The 20,711-nt window shown below is 47.8% G+C and overlaps 1 protein-coding gene across 1 annotated transcript in view; it reads left to right on the top strand.

Annotated features, from left to right (window-relative positions):
- Positions 1-20,711, top strand: part of DNAH9 (dynein axonemal heavy chain 9) — a 1,435,662-nt gene that overhangs the window by 620,588 nt on the left and 794,363 nt on the right. The gene's annotated exons all lie outside the window — the stretch shown is intronic.

The raw sequence follows: 20,711 nt of genomic DNA on the forward strand, positions 1-20,711 counted from the left end.
AGTAGATTAAAGGAGGCAGTAATCTTGAACTGTTGGTTTCATTACCTCGCCCCCCTCCCCGAGCCCGTCTATAGGATAAAAGCAGTCCTTGAGCCATCCTTGGTCCCTCTTAGTGATACTTTCTTGGTTTTCAAATATATATAGACAACCTAAAGCGAGGGTTGTCTCTGATATACCTAAGCCAGAGGATATTAGGGCCATGTAGGCAGGAGATGGAATTAGATATAATTGCGCGATTGACGCCAGCCTCATCATTTAGCCAAATTGAGCACCTTGATAACAATGGGGCAAGATTTACTTGGTCCTCCACATATTCCAGTTGTTTACCCTCCACCCCCCACTACATAGTGGGGGGTGGAGGGTAAACAACCAGTAACGCCTGCAAACTCTATTCTCCTCCACATGCACCCTACAGGCATCCCTACAACTACAGATCTCGAACCATAAGTCAGAGAGGGGAGACATTTCCTTCTCCTTTCGAGAATGGGGGGTAAATGGTTTACCTCCCAAGGTGTCAGATAATCAAAAGATGGATCCAACAGCTCCCGCATAGCGAGTTATCCTGCTCTCTATACAGGGGATCCAGGTGCATGCCTCTTCATACAACTAACCTTAGATAAGGAAACTGGCTCACTCTCTCAATTAGTTTGCCCCCAATACATATGGGACATGTTTGTGTGTTCTTGGGGCCATATGCCATTATAAAAGTCTCAGAAAAATTGGCCTGTAAGCAGATTGTCCATAAACTCACAAAACTAGATATTAGTAACTTTAGGCTGTTGGCAGTCATAGCATGCAGCACGTCGGCGTCCGCGTAAAGAAGCGCCGGCATTGGTTTGTTTTTAACCACGGGCATATCAGCCCCCACATTCACCAGACCAGATTCAAGGTAGTTTATATATAACAAGTATCGAATAGGGGTAAGCAATGAAGCATGCATCCTTGGCATGCACCTCAATTAAGCAGAAATGTGGGGGAGGACTTTCCATTTTCACCATACCTTACAGCTTTCCTTGCTAGGTTGACCGGTATCCTGCCTTCTCAAAGTGATTTTATTTTCATGTAACAGAGCTAACTGTAGTATGGTGCCACCACTTCATAGGCCCTCCCTGGGGGAAAAATCAAGAAATATTTGAATGGGGTACAGATTGTTTCAGCTAGGTGAACCTAGAGATCAAGGCGTGTAAATAGAGATATCTTGGGCCCTGTTGTGTCTTTTCTCACAATGATTTTAGCTCTCTACGTCTGGCAGCGGGCTCTTATTTAGTTGTTGTCTGGAGACTTATTTCAGACTACTCTTGTCTCTTGAAGAAGAGCTTCACAGACCTACCCTTCTGCCACCAGCGTTTAGTAATTCCTTAGCCTGGGGTCCACCAGTAGCAACACCTCACAACTGTCAAGGCAGGTACTTTACTTAAATCAAACAAAGGAGTAAATGCCATTCCAAAATGGAAAAGGATAGTGTTGCAAAATAGAGTCTGCCCATTTAGAACACCCAGATTTTTTGCTTTTTTTTCACCCAGTTTTGGACTTTTTACTGTGGGTGAGTATCACTACGTGTGTCTCATCCATGGAAATCACAAAGTAAAAGGACTGTGCGTCTTTACTGCCAGTGTCCACCTTTTAATATAAGGCTGCTGTTATGCAGCAAAGGTAAGGAGCACTTGGCTGGTTAAACATGAACTTAGCATAAGCTGTATTTGTAAAGCACACGTTCACCCAAGGGTATCTTGGCTCTGAATGACCGCTAATGAGGAGATTAGCCCTGGTTTCCCCCTTGACCATCACCCACCCAGCCGGACATTGGGCATAGTTCCTCCTCGTCTCCCCGCTATTACTCCTTCCTCCCCTCCCTCCTACAAATTATTGTAACATTGTTTATGTGCACTGTACCTTACTATGCTCTTGTATCTGATGTAACTTGTAACGCAACAATCCTAAATGTAAAGCGCTATGATACCCTCTTGGGTCATATTCGCGCTACATAAAACTTTATAAGTAAATAAATAAATAAATAATGGTACTCATGGTCTGCACACATGAGGGCTGCATGGGTGAGGCTACCGTTGTGCACAGGCGGGTAACTGCACACAGGTAGCCTGGCGCAGAGGTAACTATGCAGAGTTAGATGGTGACCTGGGTAAGGCTTTATAATATTAATAGGCACTCATAGGTAAAGTCATTATGGTTTACTGTATAGTCAGCAGTTACACGTTATTATACACATAGGGGATAATCTGCCCTAGAGTGCAGTTTTGCTTTCCTGTGACCTACAAAGTCCAGCACGATATCAAATAGGGATGATAAGTGTGCTGCCAGTCTGTTAGACCTTGAACCATTGGCTTGAGTCTCTCCTGCATTTTTTGCCTTTGCCTCCTGTGCTTTTGCTGTATGTTGGACTCCGTTTTGCTGATCTAGATACTTTGGGCACTTTGCCACTGCTGTTCAGTGCCAATGTGCAAGTGCTCCCTTTGTAAATAATTGTTATGAATTGGTGTTTCCATGATTGGCTGATTTGATTTACTCGTCAGTCCCTAGTACAGTGCACTACGTGTGCCCAGGGCCTCTAAATCAAATGCTGCTAGTGGTCTTGCAGCACTGATTGGGACACCCACATAAGCAGCCTGCAAATGCAACTCTGGCCTGCTATTGCAGAGCCTATGTGCAATCTAGTACTGCCATGTTGGCCCGGCAAGTGCACCCACTTGCCAGGCCCTAACCTTCCCTTTCCTTACATGTCAGTTACACCTAAGGTAGGCCCAAGGTACCCCTGTGGGCAGGGTGCAGTGTATGTGAAAGGTAGCATATGCTCTGGTGTGTGTGGCATGTCCTTATAGTGAATTACTGCCAATTTCATGTTTCACTATTGCAAGGCTGCCTGTTCCCAGAGGATAGAATGGGGAGTTTGTTTATAACATCTTATAAACATAACTACCCCTCAGAACAAGGTAGGAAAATAACGTTTGATATGCCAGAATTCAGAATGTTAAAATGCATTTTTTAGTGAGATTGATTTTTACATTATATGTTTGAAAATACCACTTTTAGAACGTAGGTATCCAGTGTGCCTCTGCTAGGTTTGTGTATTGCATGTCTGGCTTTTGGATGACAGGGGCTGGGGGGGAGCAGTGGCTACAGAGAGCCTGATGTGTCAGGGCTCCCCAATTAGAGTAGGGGGAGAAGATTTCCTTTCACCTGAATGAGCCTGGTCTGCCAAGTACAATGCTGTCTCTACCTCCTGCCAGGAAGCTGCACCAGAGACGACAGAACTGGGTTGGACTGAGCACGGGGCTTCTCTAACACAAGAGAACAAAGGAATTTGTAGTATAAATATTGGGGCCCAGACCCCAGAACTTTAGATCATTTCTGGGAATCAAGAGGAACCTTTGCCTAGGAGAAGAGCCAGAGAAGCTGAGGAGGAATACTGCTCTGGTGCTATTTGCTGTCTGGGGTTGGCCTGTAGCGGCTATTTGCTGCCAAGGAAAAGAGAAAAGGACTTTGGTGTTTGCTTTGCCCCCTGCTTGAAAGAAGAACTTCAAGGGCTTGATTTGAGCTTGGCTCCTGTTCTGAAGTCTCAGGGACACAAAGACTTTACCACCAGCTCCCCTGAACTGTCTTGCTGGGAGTTCTGACCTCCAAGGAGGTGTCTGCTGTTGTTTTGGACCTCTACAGACGGTTTTCCGCTGGGAGCTTAAAGAGTAAGGCAACTTTGAGAAGCGAGACGCATCCGCACCAGTTTCCGATGCATTGCTGAAAAAATCGTTGCAGCGCCTGCCCGCGACTCGAGAAATTGCTGCAAGCCGCATCAAGTTCACCGATCTCCGAAGTCTGAAATCACCGCACCGATTTCGACGCAAGCCCTGCTGTGCAAGAGTTCACGCATTGTTTCGGATCGTCGCATCGCATCGAGGTGCCAAGCTTGTCACATCGTTGGGGGCTGCAGTAAGAAGCCAACGTATCACCTCCTCTCCGGTAAGCACCTGATACATCACCTCCCCTGCGCTGCAGTAAGGAACCGACGCATCACCTCCCCCGGAGCAAGGAACCGACGCATCACCTTCCCTGAGTGTAAGGAACTGACTCATCACCTTCACTGCAGCCCATTTTATTTGTTTGTGTGAAGCATCCCAGGCACTTTGTGAGAAAAATGTTGCATCTGCAATTTGCTTTGAACTGAACTATTTCTACCATCTGAAAGTCATATTTGTATTACTGTATTGTGGATCTTTGTCATTTGGTATGGGTCGGCCAGAATTTTCATATTTCTCTTGCTCCGTTCAAGATCAGAGCCTAGGCCTTTTGTCACCCTGTTGGCCCACATTAATTACTCTGCTCTCCATCAGAGGGAACAAAGGCCTCCCCACACAAGAGGAGTAATTAACAGTGCTTCCTTCACCTCCTGAGGAGGGAGGGGGGGAAGAAAATCTGCATCTGTTAATTAGCTGTCACACTGTACCTGATTTGGGCCAGCCCAGGTTCACTGAACAAAGGAGGAAGTCCAGACAGCTGACGTCAACACAGCAGGGGGCTATTTTTTGACATTTGGGTAGGAAAGGTCCTGGCAGTGACGCTAGGGGCAGAGCTGAGGCTCCCAGAATAGATGTGACTAGCGGCTTCTAGATAGCCCCATCTTGAACTGCCCCAGCATGCAGTGCAGGAGTGTTGGGACAGGGGTTGAGAGGTGATATGGCATCTTAGGATTGGCCAGGGGTGCTTAGCTTCTAGAACCTTCGATCCCATTTGAAAATTCTTGCCCAAAGGAGAGAGAGTGCTTTTTTCCTGTGCTTTTCACTAAAACTGGATGGCAGCCACAGACATGGACAACTGAAAGGAAAAGCTCCCTAATGCCCTAAAGGATTAAGGACTCTGCCCACAGTTGACTACAGAACCTGTGGGTCTCTCCATGGGTATCCATGGGCTGGACCTATTGCACTACTTGAGGACAATTTAGTGGAAGATCTGGACTTCTGCACACCAGAATGGGGAGAGGAGCATCAAAGACAAAGGCCAGGAGGAAAGATGGTGCAGGGAGCCAGGAGAACCAGCTACCTTCAAAGTACACTACTGCTGAGGCTAGGAGGCATGCTTGAAATGCTCCTGGTGGAGAAAAGATTATCTTTCAATTCTTCCCAGGGAGGGGCAGTGTGCAGGGCCCCTTCCTCCAGCTTATTACCACCACAGAGGCCCCCATCTTGGTTGAGAAAGCGCTGGCATGCCTCTCCAACCAAGAAAACAGAGGTCTGTGACACCATCTTCGGACCCCCGATGCACAGCAGACTGGGAGGGCGCTATTGTGCCCCCGCACAAGGACAAGAGGGGCAAAGGACCCCATTTCTAGGCCCCCAATGATGGAAAACGCTGACATGCTGTGGTGGGCCTGTTTCCCACTCCATGTGCCCGTGTCTGAGGGAGTGGTGCATGGAACAGGCTGGGGAGAAGCACACTACGTGTTCCGTTGCCGGCAAAAATAGATGCTGAGCCCAGGTAGGACTGGACACCCCCAACAAACAAAAAGAAAACGTGCAGCGTGAGGCTGGATGGCTACAAAAGGTTGCAGGCATTGCCGTTGTTCAAATATTCATCACTCCAGAGTGAGCAACCTAGGACGGCGTGTTTTCACCTTGTAGTAGGCCCAAAACAGGCAGGGTCACCACTATGGATGTTGTGGGAAGCTGAAGGGGCAGAACAGCCCCTCCCCCCAGTGATTTCCTAACAAAGTAGTCACCCTGTGTTTGCGGGGCTGGAAATGTTCAACCCCCAGACATTTGCATCATTATATCAAGCACCCCAAGGGCTGGACCTTTTTCTCTTCATCTGGGAGTGCAGCACCCTCTAGAGGCTGGTTCTGTAGCTGCATCTTATGTGGCCGGAAGATGTATAAAAAAGACTCAGACATATTAAGTTTATTTGTAATGGTTTATTAACCCTATTTGCTGACAGTGATTGTTGAATAATGTTGAAATTCTTATGGATATTAAGGATTGCATTTATAGATGATTATAATGAAATGATGGTCGTTTTAGCTTGTGGATTACTTGTTTTATAAAATAGGTGCACCTCTGACCAAGGCAATAGGCTTGCCATAAATGTTATTATGATGACCCTTGATAACACCAATAGACCTGTTTTCTTTAAAGTGTTACCCTCCCCATATTGTGATGTGCTATCTGGTATGGGTGGGGGTGCTGTGATTTTGGGGGTCATGACCCTTTAGGGGCCAAATGTGATTTCAAATTGTCACCTAAGGTATTTTCAAACTGCCTTATGTAAATATTTGTAACTTAATTCATAGTATTTAGTAGTGTGTGTGTAATAAATGTACTCTTCTTTTTCTAAAGGAACAGCACTGACTGGACAATCCTTTATTTAGTGTTATTGTATGCCAGCAAATGATGATTACTGTTCCCACCACCTTCCCTGAGAAGGCCTTCAACTGCTCTGCTTTGCTACCCGTAGAGCATCAAATGCTACAATGAGGTGCTTGGTACCCAGGAATGGGAAATCGTGGAACTATTACTTGTGCAGGCATTCCATCCTGCACAACTAATAACCTAATTTCCTCCAGAGAGGAAGCGCTAATATATGTATTGGAAAGTTAGAAGAGATTCTTTTCTACTGGCAAATATATTCTCCCTGTAGAGAAAAAAGTAACATGTGCACACGTCATTTCAGCACGTAGAAATAACCACTTGGTAGAGATTTCAAATACATTTTGTGCATTGGAGTTATCCAAGAAATGTTTAACTGCAAAATGTACAAGAGTAGTCGGAGGGTTCTTTTAAAATCTTTACCAATATGGAAATGTACTGCAAACGTTGGAGCAGGGCTCTGATGTTTTTTCCAGGAGGATTATGGATCTGGCCAGACGTTACTTTGCTTAATGTATTTTCCGCAGTTACGGCGGCATGTTTCAGTAGAAGTGGGGATTCACCGCGAGGAAAGCAGAGACAGAGCATTCTCCCGGTGCCCACTCATTTCTGCGGACTTCACTGAAATCCAGTGACTGCTTTTTTATGGGACATTCATGGTACTGTGGACGAGCTCTTTGAACATTAATGAAGCACAGCCTGATGACTTGATCCACAGCGAGCACACACTTGAGAAAAGGCATATATTCCTCTAAACCAACACAAACTGAAGGTTTTGAACCTGTGCTGTCATGTTTATTTTTGCGCCAAATAAATTTGGTGAGGCGAAGCTACCACTGTCGATGTCACGGGCGATCACTGAGGAAAAATATTCTCTCCCTTTACAAAGTGGCTTCCTTTCAAACTCCTCTGTGGTAAAAACACAGTATTGCAGAAGACGGTCATATGTATTCTTTTTATATAAAAAAAGTAATAGCCTATCCAATTTAGCGCAATCCAATATGTCAGCCTGGCGCTACAAGACCTTCTGAGGGCCCTGCTTTGCTTCTTAAATGCTCGATCATTTATTCACTCAACATACTCTTAAGCATGGTAGAATTACTAGATGTATGGTTGTAGTCAAGGAGTCGTGTCTTGGCACCGAAACAAACAGCCAGATTCATCAATGTCAAATTCTGCGATTTCTAAATTGCGAGAAAAAGCGAATCGCAATTTAGAAATCGCAGAATGGCATTCATGATTATTTGCGATAAAAAAAGCGATTCGCAATCGGGCGCAATCGGTGATTGCGAGTCACCAAAAATCGGTAAATATTTGCAGAATCGGCCGATACCCGTGTTGAAATTGCGATCTCGCAATTACCGAAATCGCAAATTGCGATCTCGCTAATTGCGAGATCGCAAAAACGGGAAGTCGCATCCTGAGCACAGTGATGACATCACAACCAGGAAGTAGGCAGGTTCCACCTTCAGTCAGCAGTGAGAGCCTGAAGTAGAAGCAGCAGTGTCAGAGCTCCCCTCCAGTGTGCCTACAGGAGTAAAGCAGGAGACACCCCAGTGGCAAGCATGTCACAGGAAGCAGCAGGTGGATCTTCCAGTCGGAGAAAGAGGAAAATAAAATTTTCAGAGCAAGAGCTTGAATTCTTAATTGAAGGAGTCAGCAAGGACCATAATCGGCTGTTTGGCAAAGACTCCAGAAGGGTGCCTGAGCCCGATAAAAGGCGGATATGGTTGCGCATCCGCAAAAAAGTTAACTCTGTGGGGGTGACCCAGCGCTCGGTGGACGAGCTCAAAAAGCGATGGTATGACCTCAGAGGGCGGGCAAAGGAGAAGATTGCGGAGAGGCTGGGGGAGCGTGTGGCGACAGGTGAAGGGGAGCCCACTGTCCCATCGAACCCACCACTGGAGGACCGAGTGGAGGACACCATCAATCCCCAGGCATGCGTGGGTGTGATCCAGCTGGAATCCTCCCGACCAAACCAAGACACACCAGGTAAGTGCCATGCGACTGCGACTTCCTGTCCCCTAACAATGTCCATGACTCGAGAGCATCCCATATCAAACCCCAGTCGTGCAGCCAAAGCACACCACTAAAGTGCTATTGCATTGTGGGACATGTAGTCTGACCACAATTACCATCCTGCCCCATTAAGCCAGACATGTTCAGTGAGAGTCAATCCTGCAGCGAGTCAGGGAATGGTAGTCTGCATGCATGTAGGAAGCCTAAATGTGTAAGAAACATGTCACTAATCAACGTCCACTTTACATCACAGGTGGCGCTGATGTCCCCAGCACAGACAGCGATGCCCTGGTAATTGAGGACATCACGGAGGACACAGAGGGAGACACAAATCTAACCCCATAGCCCGGACCATCAGGGCAAGCTGCCGCACCAGCGGTCATCCCACCACCTGCCCATGTGCCCAGTTCCACCCCTGTGCCAACAAGCGCTGCAGTACCACCGCGCGTCACACAACCACCAGTGGGGCCTGCAACACCAGCAGCAGCTCGCCAACCAACCCGCCGCCCTGCAGCTGTGAGGAGCCAGACAAGCGGACTGGTGAGGGAGCAGCGCAACAACAATTCCCGTGCTGGCAGGGGCCAAAACGTGCGTCCAGGTGGGCTCTCCATTGAGCGCAGAATGCTACATGTGCATCAAACCCAGGCCCGTCATCTTGCGGCCATCCACCTCCAAATGAACAAGACCGCCCGTAATGTAGCACACATGTCAGACCGCATGGTTCAGATGACAGCTGCTTTGGAGGCCAACACACAGGCCATGGCCAGCCAGCGGGATCTCAACCGCCGCAGACACCGCCAGCTGCTGACCCGCCTGTCAGCATACACGCGGTCTAATTACATAATTGCGAACGCGACCTCCCAGCTCTCGCGACGCTCCTTGGCCATGCAGGTCCAAATGGTCCAGTGCTGCCAGGACGTCGCAAGAGCTCTGGAGCTGGTGTCAACAGCAGTGCAGGGCATTCAGGCTACCGGCCATGGCCAGGCGGGGGGGGCTGACGACACCAGTGAGGCTACATCCAGCCATAGCAGCCAGTACATTCCACTGGTGGTAGCACCCCGCCACAGCAGCAGGCCCTTTGCTGCCTCACGGCCGATTCAGGAGGAGGACGTTGAAAGGAGGTTGGGAGCAACTACTCGGAGGCGGCACTGAACAGTAGAACATTAGCATGAGGGTACATGCTGCCGCTACAAGCATGCCCTCCTGACGAACAGACATATGACGCAATATGTCATTCAAGGACCAGTTATCAGAATGCCCAGTTTATTGTGCTGTAATAATTACAAAAATTCTGACTAACTTATTCTGACTCATGTCATTATTAATGTTGTCATGCATGAGTTGAGTAATGGGTGTGGGGAGTGGGTGCACTAGAAATAGTTCATACAGATTTGGTTGCGGCGCCTGTGTCATTCTGCAGGATTCTCCCCGCGTGTGTGACGCACATGTGCAGATGGTCGGTTGTCCCCTTCCGACTCACTGCCAGAGCTATCTACAGGTATCCTGCGCTTGGTAGCAATGTTGTACAGGATTGCACACACGGCCATGATGCGGCAGCAGACCTCTGCCTCGTATTTGATGGCCCCACCAGTCTTGTGCAGTATGCGGAATCTGCTCTTCAGAAGGCCAAATGTCCACTCAATGCAATTTCTTGTGCGTATATGTGCTGCATTGTAACGCCGTTGCTGTGGTGTTGCAGGGTTGAGGCATGGTGTGAGGAGGTACTCATGTTGTATCGGGTTCCCAAGGCCTACATGTTCCGAAGATAACCCACATACATTAGAAGAACTGTTGGCACGGAAACTGTAAAAGTCAAAGAACAAGTTTATTAAGACCCCATGGGGTGGTGGTACACTCATACAGCACCCTTCGGTAATGCAAGAGGTATCACACCGAACATCGGTGTGACCCCCCTCTTTATTACAATTCTATAGGTAATAAAACGAACACGCGGCACAAAGTTACAGAACATTATGTACATATAAGGGCATGTTTTGGAATACTGCCAGCTCATTGGAGGGTTTCAAACCCACTGGTCAGTTTGCGGCACATTCCTAAGGAGTGACTGGTCAGTGTGAACTGCGCATGTGTGAGCTTGACCAATACTAAAAATAGCCTGTTGCTGGGCAGACTCGAGCGGTCAGTGGAACGGACAAAGGACTAAAGGGCACGCTGGCCACGAGACCGCTCATGATCTAAGATGGCCGCCACTACATACAAAATGGCGTTTCTATGTATAGCTAATTTAAGCGAGAAACGTGTAGCAAAGCTAAGCGCTAACCCAGCCATCGTCAAAATACGACAGATGACCCTTTTAGCGTTTAGCTGAAGCTACCTCATAGTGGACATAGTCAGGGTGTTCATCTTCTATATCAATTAGCATTATTTGTGTTACTTCTTTATGAAGCATCATTTTGTCATGAACAAGAGCTCATCTCGATGGTACACAGACTGATAAGCACATAGAACATAAAGCTGGGCCACAGTGGATACATAAGCATACAAAGAACAGAATCCCCACAATGATACATAAAATCGTTAACAGTTTCCATCCCCAGGTGGTGAGTATTGACCAGAACCATCCTGACAGAGTCCAGGTACCATTATCCGGATGTATTTCAGCAGCTATCTTATGTAGCTTCGTGATGGCATCGTATACAGATGGTGAATTGTCAGGTATATAGACACAGCAGCTACTTCCGATAATTCTACATGCCCCCCCACGGTCAGCTAACACTACATCTAGAACCATCCGGTTCTGGAGCGCAACAATTCTAGAAATCTGTACTTCTTCAGTGATATTTCCAAGTGCTATTGCAGTATCATTAGCCACAGCCTCAACAACACGGGTCAGTCGTCGGATCTTTTGACTGTTCAAAGCTGCCCCAACGAAGGAGAACAGACCCAAATTAAAGTCCACATACTGCTGCAAAGTAGTGTCCGTTTGATCTATATCATCCAAAACAACAGAGCGTTTGGCACGGTTTAAAACAAAGTCATGATATAAAATGTAGTTATTGTGATACATTGGTGGGGCAATGAATACAGGAGGTAATACAAAAGACACGTAGCAAGTGCCTGACCATCCCAATGGAAGCTGATGATAACCCTTCGTTCCACAGATGAAGTAAGTATTGCGGGATGTCACAAACGATATACCATTAGGACTGTCAAATGTGAGTGTGGTGTTGCATTCACTTTTCCCAACAGAAATTACACCTTTATTGCGTATACATAGGTCCGCTTTAGTAGCAATAACATTAATCAATCAATCAATCAAAGACATTTATAGAGCGCGCTACATACCCGTAGGGTCTCAAGGCGCTTGGGGGAGGGGGGGTGCCGCTACTGCTCGAACAGCCAAGTCTTCAGCTTCTTCCTGAAGGAGAGGTGGTCTTGGGTCAGGCGCAGGTCGGTGGGGAGGGAGTTCCAGGTCTTGGCGGCCAGGTAGGAGAAGGACCTTCCTCCTGTAGTCGCTCTTCGGATGCGGGGGACGGCGGCGAGGGCGTGGTTGGCTGATCGGAGGTGGCGTTTGGGAGCGTAGAAGTTGATCCGGCTGTTGAGGTAGCTCGGGCCTTGGTCGTGTAGGGCTTTGTGTGCGTGGGTGAGGAGGCGGAAGGTGATTCTTTTGTTGACGGGGAGCCAGTGAAGGTCTCTCAGATGTCCGGAGATGTGGCTGGTTCGTGGGATGTCGAGGATGAGTCTGGCTGAGACGTTCTGGATCCGCTGGAGTCTCTTCTGGAGCTTGGCGGTGGTACCGGCGTAGAGGGCGTTGCCGTAGTCCAGTCGGCTAGTGACGAGGGCCTGGGTGACGGTCTTCCTGGTCTCGGTGGGGATCCACCAGAAGATCTTCCGTAGCATGCGTAGGATGTTGAAGCACGCCGAGGAGACGTTGTTGACTTGCCTGGTCATAAAGAGGGAGGAGTCCAGGATGAAGCCCAGGTTGCGTGCATGGTCTGTCGGTTTGGGTGCGGTGCCCAGGGCGGGAGGCCACCAGGAGTCGTCCCAGGCGGAGGGTGAAGAGCCCAGGATGAGGACCTCCGTCTTGTCAGAGTTCAGTTTCAGGCGGCTGGTCGTCATCCACTCGGCTACCTCTTTCATCCCTTCGTGCAGGTTGGCTCTGGCGGTGGCGGGGTCGTTGGTCAGGGAGAGGATCAGCTGGGTGTCGTCGGCGTAGGAGATTATGCTGAGGTTGTGTTGGCGTGCGATGGCCGCGAGGGGGCTCATGTAGACGTTGAAGAGGGTGGGGCTCAGAGAGGATCCTTGAGTGACGCCGCAGATGACTTCGGAGGCCTCTGACTTGTACGGTGGTAGGCGGACTCTCTGTGTTCTTCCGTTGAGGAAGGAGATGATCCATTCCAGCGCCTTGTCCTGGATTCCGACGTTGCTGAGGCGCTGTACTAGGGTGCGGTGGCAGACAGTGTCGAATGCCGCGGAGAGGTCTAGGAGGATGAGGGCCGCTGTTTCTCCGTTGTCCATCAGGGCTCGGATGTCATCGGTGGCGGCGATGAGGGCGGTCTCGGTGCTGTGATTGGCTCGGAAGCCGGACTGTGAGGGGTCAATGACATGTGCATTCGATACATTGATACTTCGCTGATTGCTGTAAATTCGTGAAGCAGACACATTGTCAGGACGGTATTCCTCCCATTCGAATCGAGTACCCTCAGCTTGTGGATACCCATCCCGGTCATGGTGACACAATTTATTCAAACGGAAAAGCACTCCCCCTTTTGTGGGCCATCTCAAAGTAAAGAGGAGAGTGTACAATGCATTGCAGGATCCATTATGCGAAAACGGGAGAGGAATGAGTGGAGTACCCCCTTTCTTCTGGTGCCCAGGCAACATCCCACACACCCAGCAATTTGAGGTATTTGTCATATTGTGCGTATGATGTAGGATCTGAATAAAGCTATTGTTCAGATAAGTCTGTCGGTGCCGTTCTTCGTGATAGGGCAGGGTGAAATTAAAAATGTTCAGATGGGGCCGGGGTAGTCGGCAGCAAATGTTCGCGTGCAGGTACCACAAGTTCAACTACCCAGGCTATTACAGCAATCACCACAATAGTCAAGACAAAGAGAATGGCACCCAAGAGTCGCTTATCTCGTGATGCTGATGATGCCATAGTTCAGAAAAGTTCTTGCAGAGTCTCAAATAGTTCGAATTGATCACAAAGTCTCAAATACACATGCGTGTATACCTAAAGAAAAAAGAAAAATATGGTGCTGAACTCCGAGGTAGAACTTCTGCTGAATCCCTAACCCCTTCAACACATATTCCACAATTTTCCCGACAAAATGAGGCCCATTGTCGCTCCACAGATATTTGCAAATTCCAAATCGAGGGAAGTACTCCTTGAGCAAAACCTTAGCTGTTGTCAAAGCAGTATTGTCTTTCGTGGGGAAAGCCTCAACCCATTTGCTAAAAGCACATACCACCACTAAAACATACTTCAGGTTATTGCAGCGCTCAAGCTGGATATAATCCATTTGGAGTACCTCGAATGGTGCAGAAGGTGGAACGAACCCTCCTTTCGGAGTATGGGTCCCCTTTCCAGGGTTGTGCTGCAAGCATATCAGGCAGGTCTGCACTACTCTCTTAGCAGTATTGGCAATCTCGGGATGCTCCCAAACTCGTGTCAACAGTCGAGTGATTGCAAGGGCCCCCACGTGTGCCAACCCATGTGCCATTTGGACCATCACCTGCAAGTAAGCTGCAGGCAATTTCCATTTCTCCATGTCTTTGCTTCTCCAACACCCTTCATCGTCTAGCACCCCATCTACTGCCCATGTCGCAAGTTCAGCTTCAGTAGCTGATTTCTGAATATCTAATATCTCAGCTCTAGCATCATTTCATCGTTCAGCTTGAGACTTTGTCACGTACATGGGGGAGTCAGTTCGGAACATAGCCGTTTGTCTTGCTATACTATCCGCAAAAGCATTTCCCTGACCCACTTTATCAGTGATCTTCTTGTGGGCGCTACATTTTATGATCGCTACCTTCTTTGGACAAAGCAACGCATTTAGGAGATCACGCACCAGTTCTCCGTGCATAATGTGTTCTCCATGAGAAGTCAGAAACCCACGTTCTCTCCAGAGTAGCCCAAAGTCATGCGCTACTCCGAAGGCATACCGGCTGTCTGTGTATATGTTCACACATAAACCAGCGCTCAATTCGCAGGCTCTTATTAAGGCTATCAGCTCTGCTGCCTGAGCCGATTTCTGTGGTATTCTAGCTATTTCCACCACTGTCTTAAGTGTCGTGATCGCATAAGCTGCGGAAGTCGTGCCATCTGGCAGCCTTAAACACGATCCATCGACCCACAGTTCCCCATCCACATCTGGAAGTGGCATATCCTGTAAGTCGATACGACCCTTTGTCTGTTCCTCGGTCAGGAAAACACAGTCGTGATGTTTTTCTTCCTGACCCTCCTCGGCCGGATAGGGGAATAAAGTGGCAGGGTTCAAAGTAGCACATCTTTTCAGTGTAATATGTGGCGCCAACAGTGTAAGCTCATATCCTGTTAAACGTGCACTCGTGAGATATTGGGTTTTCGTTTGGTTTAGCAGGGCATCTACTGCGTGAGGAACTAACACCAACAGTTTATGAGATAACACTATTCCCTCACTCTGCCGTATGGCTACTGCTGTTGCTGCTACCGCTCGGAAACACCCAGGCAATCCTCGTGCTACAGGATCAAGAATGGCAGAGAAATACGCACATGGTCTCTGCTTATCCCCGTGTACTTGCACTAACACTGACAACGCGCACCCATCATTCTCGTGCACGTACAATGTAAAAAGTTTCGTGTAGTCTGGTGTGCCTAACACGGGTGCAGAACAAAGGGCCTGTCTCAACTGTTCAAAAGCATTCTGACATTCATCTGTCCATTCAAGGGGCATTGGTGTAGCTTTGGACAGTAACGCTAGCAAGGGCTTTATAATGTGTGAAAAACCCATGATCCATTGTCTACAAAAGGACGTCAACCCTATGAAGGCACGTACATCTCTCTGTGTGCGGGGGACTGGTGTGTCTAAAATTGCCTGAATTCGATCTGATGTCAATGCACGCCCCTCCTTAGACAAAAGATGACCGAGGTAGGTCACCTTGGGTCTACAATATTGAAGCTTTTTCTTGGAAACTTTATGATTATTCTGTGCCAGAAAAGAAAGCAGCGCAATCGTACTTTCTTCACATTGTGCATAAGAATCAGCGGCAAGCAGGAGGTCATCCACATATTGGATAAGGACAACCCCCGACTGCAACACAAAAGAGTCAAGCTGTCTTTTCAAAGCCTGGCTGTAGATACTCGGGCTCTCAGTGTACCCTTGAGGAACACGACAAAATCTATACGATTTATTATTTAACGTAAAGCCAAACAGGTATCTACTATCGGGATGGACAGGAATAGAAAAGAAAGCATTCTTCAAATCAATTACACTATAAGTCGTAGCTGTTGGTGGTACCATCGTAAGTAAGGTTGTAATATCGGACACCACCGGGTATTGGGAACAACAATTTTGTTGATCTCTCTCAAGTCAATAATAAACCGATAAATTTTGTCGTCAGTATCTCTCTTCAGAATCGGCAGAATAGGACTATTACAAACATTGTAAGAAACCTCTTCTACCACCCCAGCCGCAATCAGATCTTGGACAATATGTGTCAGGGCAATTTCTCCTTCCTTCGAAATCTTGTACTGTGGCACACGTGGCAGAGAAGCCCCTTCCTTAACAGTAATGTGAATAGGTGGAATACGCATCTCTCCCACATCCGTGTCTGAGGTCGCCCATAACGTGTGCGGGAGAGAGGCCAAAGCTGAAATATCCTGTATAGTATAAAACCTATTTGGGTCAGGATAGTTGTCATTGAGAATGACACGCACTCCCTCCGGAGCGCACCGTATCGTTGCTGGAAAATATTTAAGCAAATCAATGCCCAGGATATTATCTGGGGTGTAGGGCGATAACAAAAATTGGCCAAAACTAAAAACTTTTTCGAGACAAAGCGCTAGGGGTTTTGACAATGGGCTAGGGGAGGGTGTGCCATCAAACCCTACACATGTAATCATTTCGCCAGATAGGGGAGCCCTCGGAACCAACCTTTTAGACAAAGCGCTACGGGTAGCTCCGGTGTCAACTAGGAATTGATCAGTAGAACCCAAAATACCCGCTGTTACATATGGACCCTCCTGATCTACAAGCACTTCAATTGGTTCCGCACCCCATCCTACGCAGTCCTATGCATGTACATAATCCTGGTGTTCCACATTCTCGCTTTCCGATATCTGATATTGGTTTCGTCTATCAAAAGTATTTCGTTCATCCTGGCCACGGCCCCTGCCCTCAACCCTTCCACGATCACTTCCGCCACCTCTTGCTCCCGTATAACCTCCTCTCGACCTACCACCTCCTCGACCACGCTGACTACGCTGCTCACGAAGTACCGGACAATCATCAGCCCAATGCCCAAACTCCTTACAGTAGGCACACTGATCCTCCGCTATATCCGTACGACCATACGACGCAGTACCTCCACCTCGTCTTCCTCTATCACTCCCTCTATACTGAGTCCCACTGACCTGTGCCAACATCACCTTCGTCTTCAAGTCTTTCGCTTTCTTATCAACACTTTCTTTAGCCTCTATCTCCTGTCGCTCATAATACTGAGCCATCGTTAACAAAGAAGCAGGGGTCACCGTGGCCCAGGAACTTTCACTCGATTTCAATCGTTTTGCAATCTCCGGTAGGAGATTAGCCACATACTTATCTACGAACAAATGCCGGCCCGTATCGTCTGTTAAAGATTGACCACTGTAATCATGGAATGCCTCCTCAAAGCGTGTAAAGAAATCTGAAACCGTTTCATCGGGCTTTTGTTTGCACGAAGTTAACATAGTCCAATCGATCTTTTTAGAAGGAACAAGCGTTTTTAATTTAATCAAGATAGCCGCCGGAAGGTCTAAAATCAACTGACAAGGTTTACATGCCGGTTCCCTATCTAAATCGGCAGCATTTATTTCTTTCCATGTCCCCCCCAATATCGTTTCATCATTATTTTTACGAATTTGCCTCCACATATCAGGTGGAAGAATTAACCCAAAAAACAAATCTATATCAACAAGAGTCATCACACAAGACAAGATAGCCCCTTCCACCCCTTCATAAAATGCCGCCGGATTTTTCCGAAGATCAGGTAGAGAATTTTTCAATGCCATAACATCTGCTCTATTCCAGGGCGTGTACACCCAATTGTATACAAAATACCCCTTCGCATCCTTTGACAATTTATCCTCATCTGTACCTTGCCCTTTAGGAGGGACATACAAAGGTGCGGCTTCACGCATAGGCATAACATGCAATGCAGAACTCTTATCTGAACCCCGGAGAGAACACTCCTTAATCTGCTCGCTATTCTCCGACTCGGACTCCTTTTGCCTCCTTTTTCGCTCCTCCCGCAATCTGGTTGTTTCATCCCGCAGCTGGATCAGTTGCTTGAAAAGGTCGTCGACATCTGAAAGAGCAAATAAACCTTTATCCAAATTCTCACGATGTACTGACACAGATTTAGGTTCTAACGTGTCTGAAAGGTCACGGTACGCGGCAACAACTTCATCCGCCAAAGTAGACAAGAAATACATTAATTCAAGATCCGACCACTTACTCCTCTCCGCAATCACCTCATCCTGAGAAACACATTTCTTATTCACTTTACGAGCCCAACTACGTAAATGTGCGGACCTCTCCGTAGTAAACCTGAGAGCGGATATACCCTTCTTTTCCGACTTATCCTGCCCATCATCTCCCGAATCTTCGGCTGGAGCCGTTGGTGAAACGTACGGAGGCGGTGACCGATCTAGCAATGAAAAATCATCAATTTCATTATTAACCACTTCAGTGCTAAGGCACTCATTATTCTTTCCATTCATTTTCCATTGAAATGAATGGAAAGTTCATGACGAGTTACCCTTGTCATTAGCAGCCAAGAGGTTAAGGACAGGATAAAGCGGTCGACGAATAGGGAATTGACCCGTCGTTTGCAATTTACGTTCCCGTTCCTCCCTCTCTCTTTTCTCCTGAGCCTCTTTTTCCTCAAGCTGTAAAGCCTTATCCCGAGCAGCCTTGCGCTGCTCTTTGTCCGCCAAGGCAACTTCACGTTTCATTCGCTCACGCACCGCTTTCTCCCACATTCGCACACAATCAAACATGTTTTGTCTAGACCTGCGTTGAAACAGACATTGCTCCACAAACTGTACTTTTTGCAAATCGAACGACCCATGTAGTGGCCATTGCAATTCAGGATCCGACTTGGTATACTTGTGCCAGAGTTTACTGTACATTATAGGGGGAAGGCCATGTTTAATGTACATTTCGCGATTTGGTGTTCCCTCTGGGGGAGCCGGCTGTGATTCCGCTAACCTAATTGTGGTACCATTTCCAAGACAGCACATCCCTCGAAGCGTGCTAAAAACAGGCATGTTCAAAGAGTATCACGAAAACGCGACACCGTATAAAATGGCACTTACAGTACTTCACACAAATGTGCCGCTCAGAGGAAAAAAAACAAAGTTAGAGAAACATCTCTGCATGCCTGCCTATGTGAAGTGCACTACACATATAGATTCAAAGTTCACAAATTCACAAATTCACAAGTTCACAAATGTTAGCTAACTCAAATCAAAGTCATAGGTCACAGAATTTCGGCAAGCGTCCGAGGACTACCTTACCGATCACAAATCATAGAACTCCAGTAAGCGTCCGCAGACTACCTTACCGATCACAAATCTTACCCAAAATCTCAAAGGTCCAGATTCCAACTGCCAAGGTCTTTTAATCGAATCAGCCAAACGGCACTTTATCCAGCAACACAGACGATCGAAACTCAGTCGGAGACCGGCGCCACCTGGAAGGTCAGATCGGAAGGAAAGGAAAAAACACAGTGGGAGCCAAGACTCGGGTCACTTAGTGGCAGCGCGCGTCCATGGCGAGTGTCCAAACCTTCGTCACAACCTCTCCTTCGGGCATCCGAGTCGCCGATGAGTCCCTTCGTGGTCGCCAATTTGTTGTATCGGGTTCCCATGGCCTACATGTTCCGAAGATAACCCACATACATTAGAAGAACTGTTGGCACGGAAACTGTAAAAGTCAAAGAACAAGTTTATTAAGACCCCATGGGGTGGTGGTACACTCATACAGCACCCTTCGGTAATGCAAGAGGTATCACACCGAACATCGGTGTGACCCCCCTCTTTTATACAATTCTATAGGTAATAAAACGAACACGCGGCACAAAGTTACAGAACATTATGTACATATAAGGGCATGTTTTGGAATACTGCCAGCTCATTGGAGGGTTTCAAACCCACTGGTCAGTTTGCGGCACATTCCTAAGGAGTGACTGGTCAGTGTGAACTGCGCATGTGTGAGCTTGACCAATACTAAAAATAGCCTGTTGCTGGGCAGACTCGAGCGGTCAGTGGAACGGACAAAGGACTAAAGGGCACGCTGGCCACGAGGCCGCTCATGATCTAAGATGGCCGCCACTACATACAAAATGGCGTTTCTATGTATAGCTAATTTAAGCGAGAAACGTGTAGCAAAGCTAAGCGCTAACCCAGCCATCGTCAAAATACGACACTCACGGAGAGCGTAGCCGCTGTCACCTGAATGATAGGAGCAGAGGGTGAGTGCCTGTGCTGCGCAGCTACATTATCACAGTGTAATATTGTGGGGCATGTGTACTCACCCAGTAGGTGTCCTTCACCAAAGTCTCCCCTGGCCAGTCATGTGTGAATGCCACTGTGCTGGAATATGAAGGAGTCATGTGTGCTCCCCGGGTACTGTGCCACTATGTCCGTGATTATTGTCTTTGCATTGCACACCATCTGGATATTGAGGGAGTGGTAGGTGGGCTGATGTGGATGTGGGTACAGTAAATGCATCCTATTATATGTGGGAATTGTGCTACATTGTAAAATTGCAGCTTGGTGTCATTCAAGTCCTGTAGGTGGTTCAGCATGGCCTCCAGGAAACTCCTTAGGCAGCGGGACATGGTGGGCTGGGATATCCCCCCTGCAACAGCGAATATCCCCTGGAAGCTTCCGGAGGCCAGTAGGTGCAGGCTGCACAATACCTGCACATGGGTGGGAACAGCATTGGTCCTCCTTGTTGGGTGCTGCAGGAGGGGGTCTAGGTCCCGGATCAGCTTGATGATCATTGCCCCATTTAGGCGGTACTTAGCGTAAATTTGCTCCCTGGTTTGGCCCAGAAGGGCGACCCGCTGACGGAATATCCGCTCCTGGATCCGACATCTGTTCTGTGCTGCTCG

The sequence above is a fragment of the Lissotriton vulgaris genome, chromosome 7 (assembly GCF_964263255.1).
Source record: "Lissotriton vulgaris chromosome 7, aLisVul1.2, whole genome shotgun sequence".
NCBI classification, from domain to species: Eukaryota; Metazoa; Chordata; class Amphibia; order Caudata; family Salamandridae; genus Lissotriton; species Lissotriton vulgaris.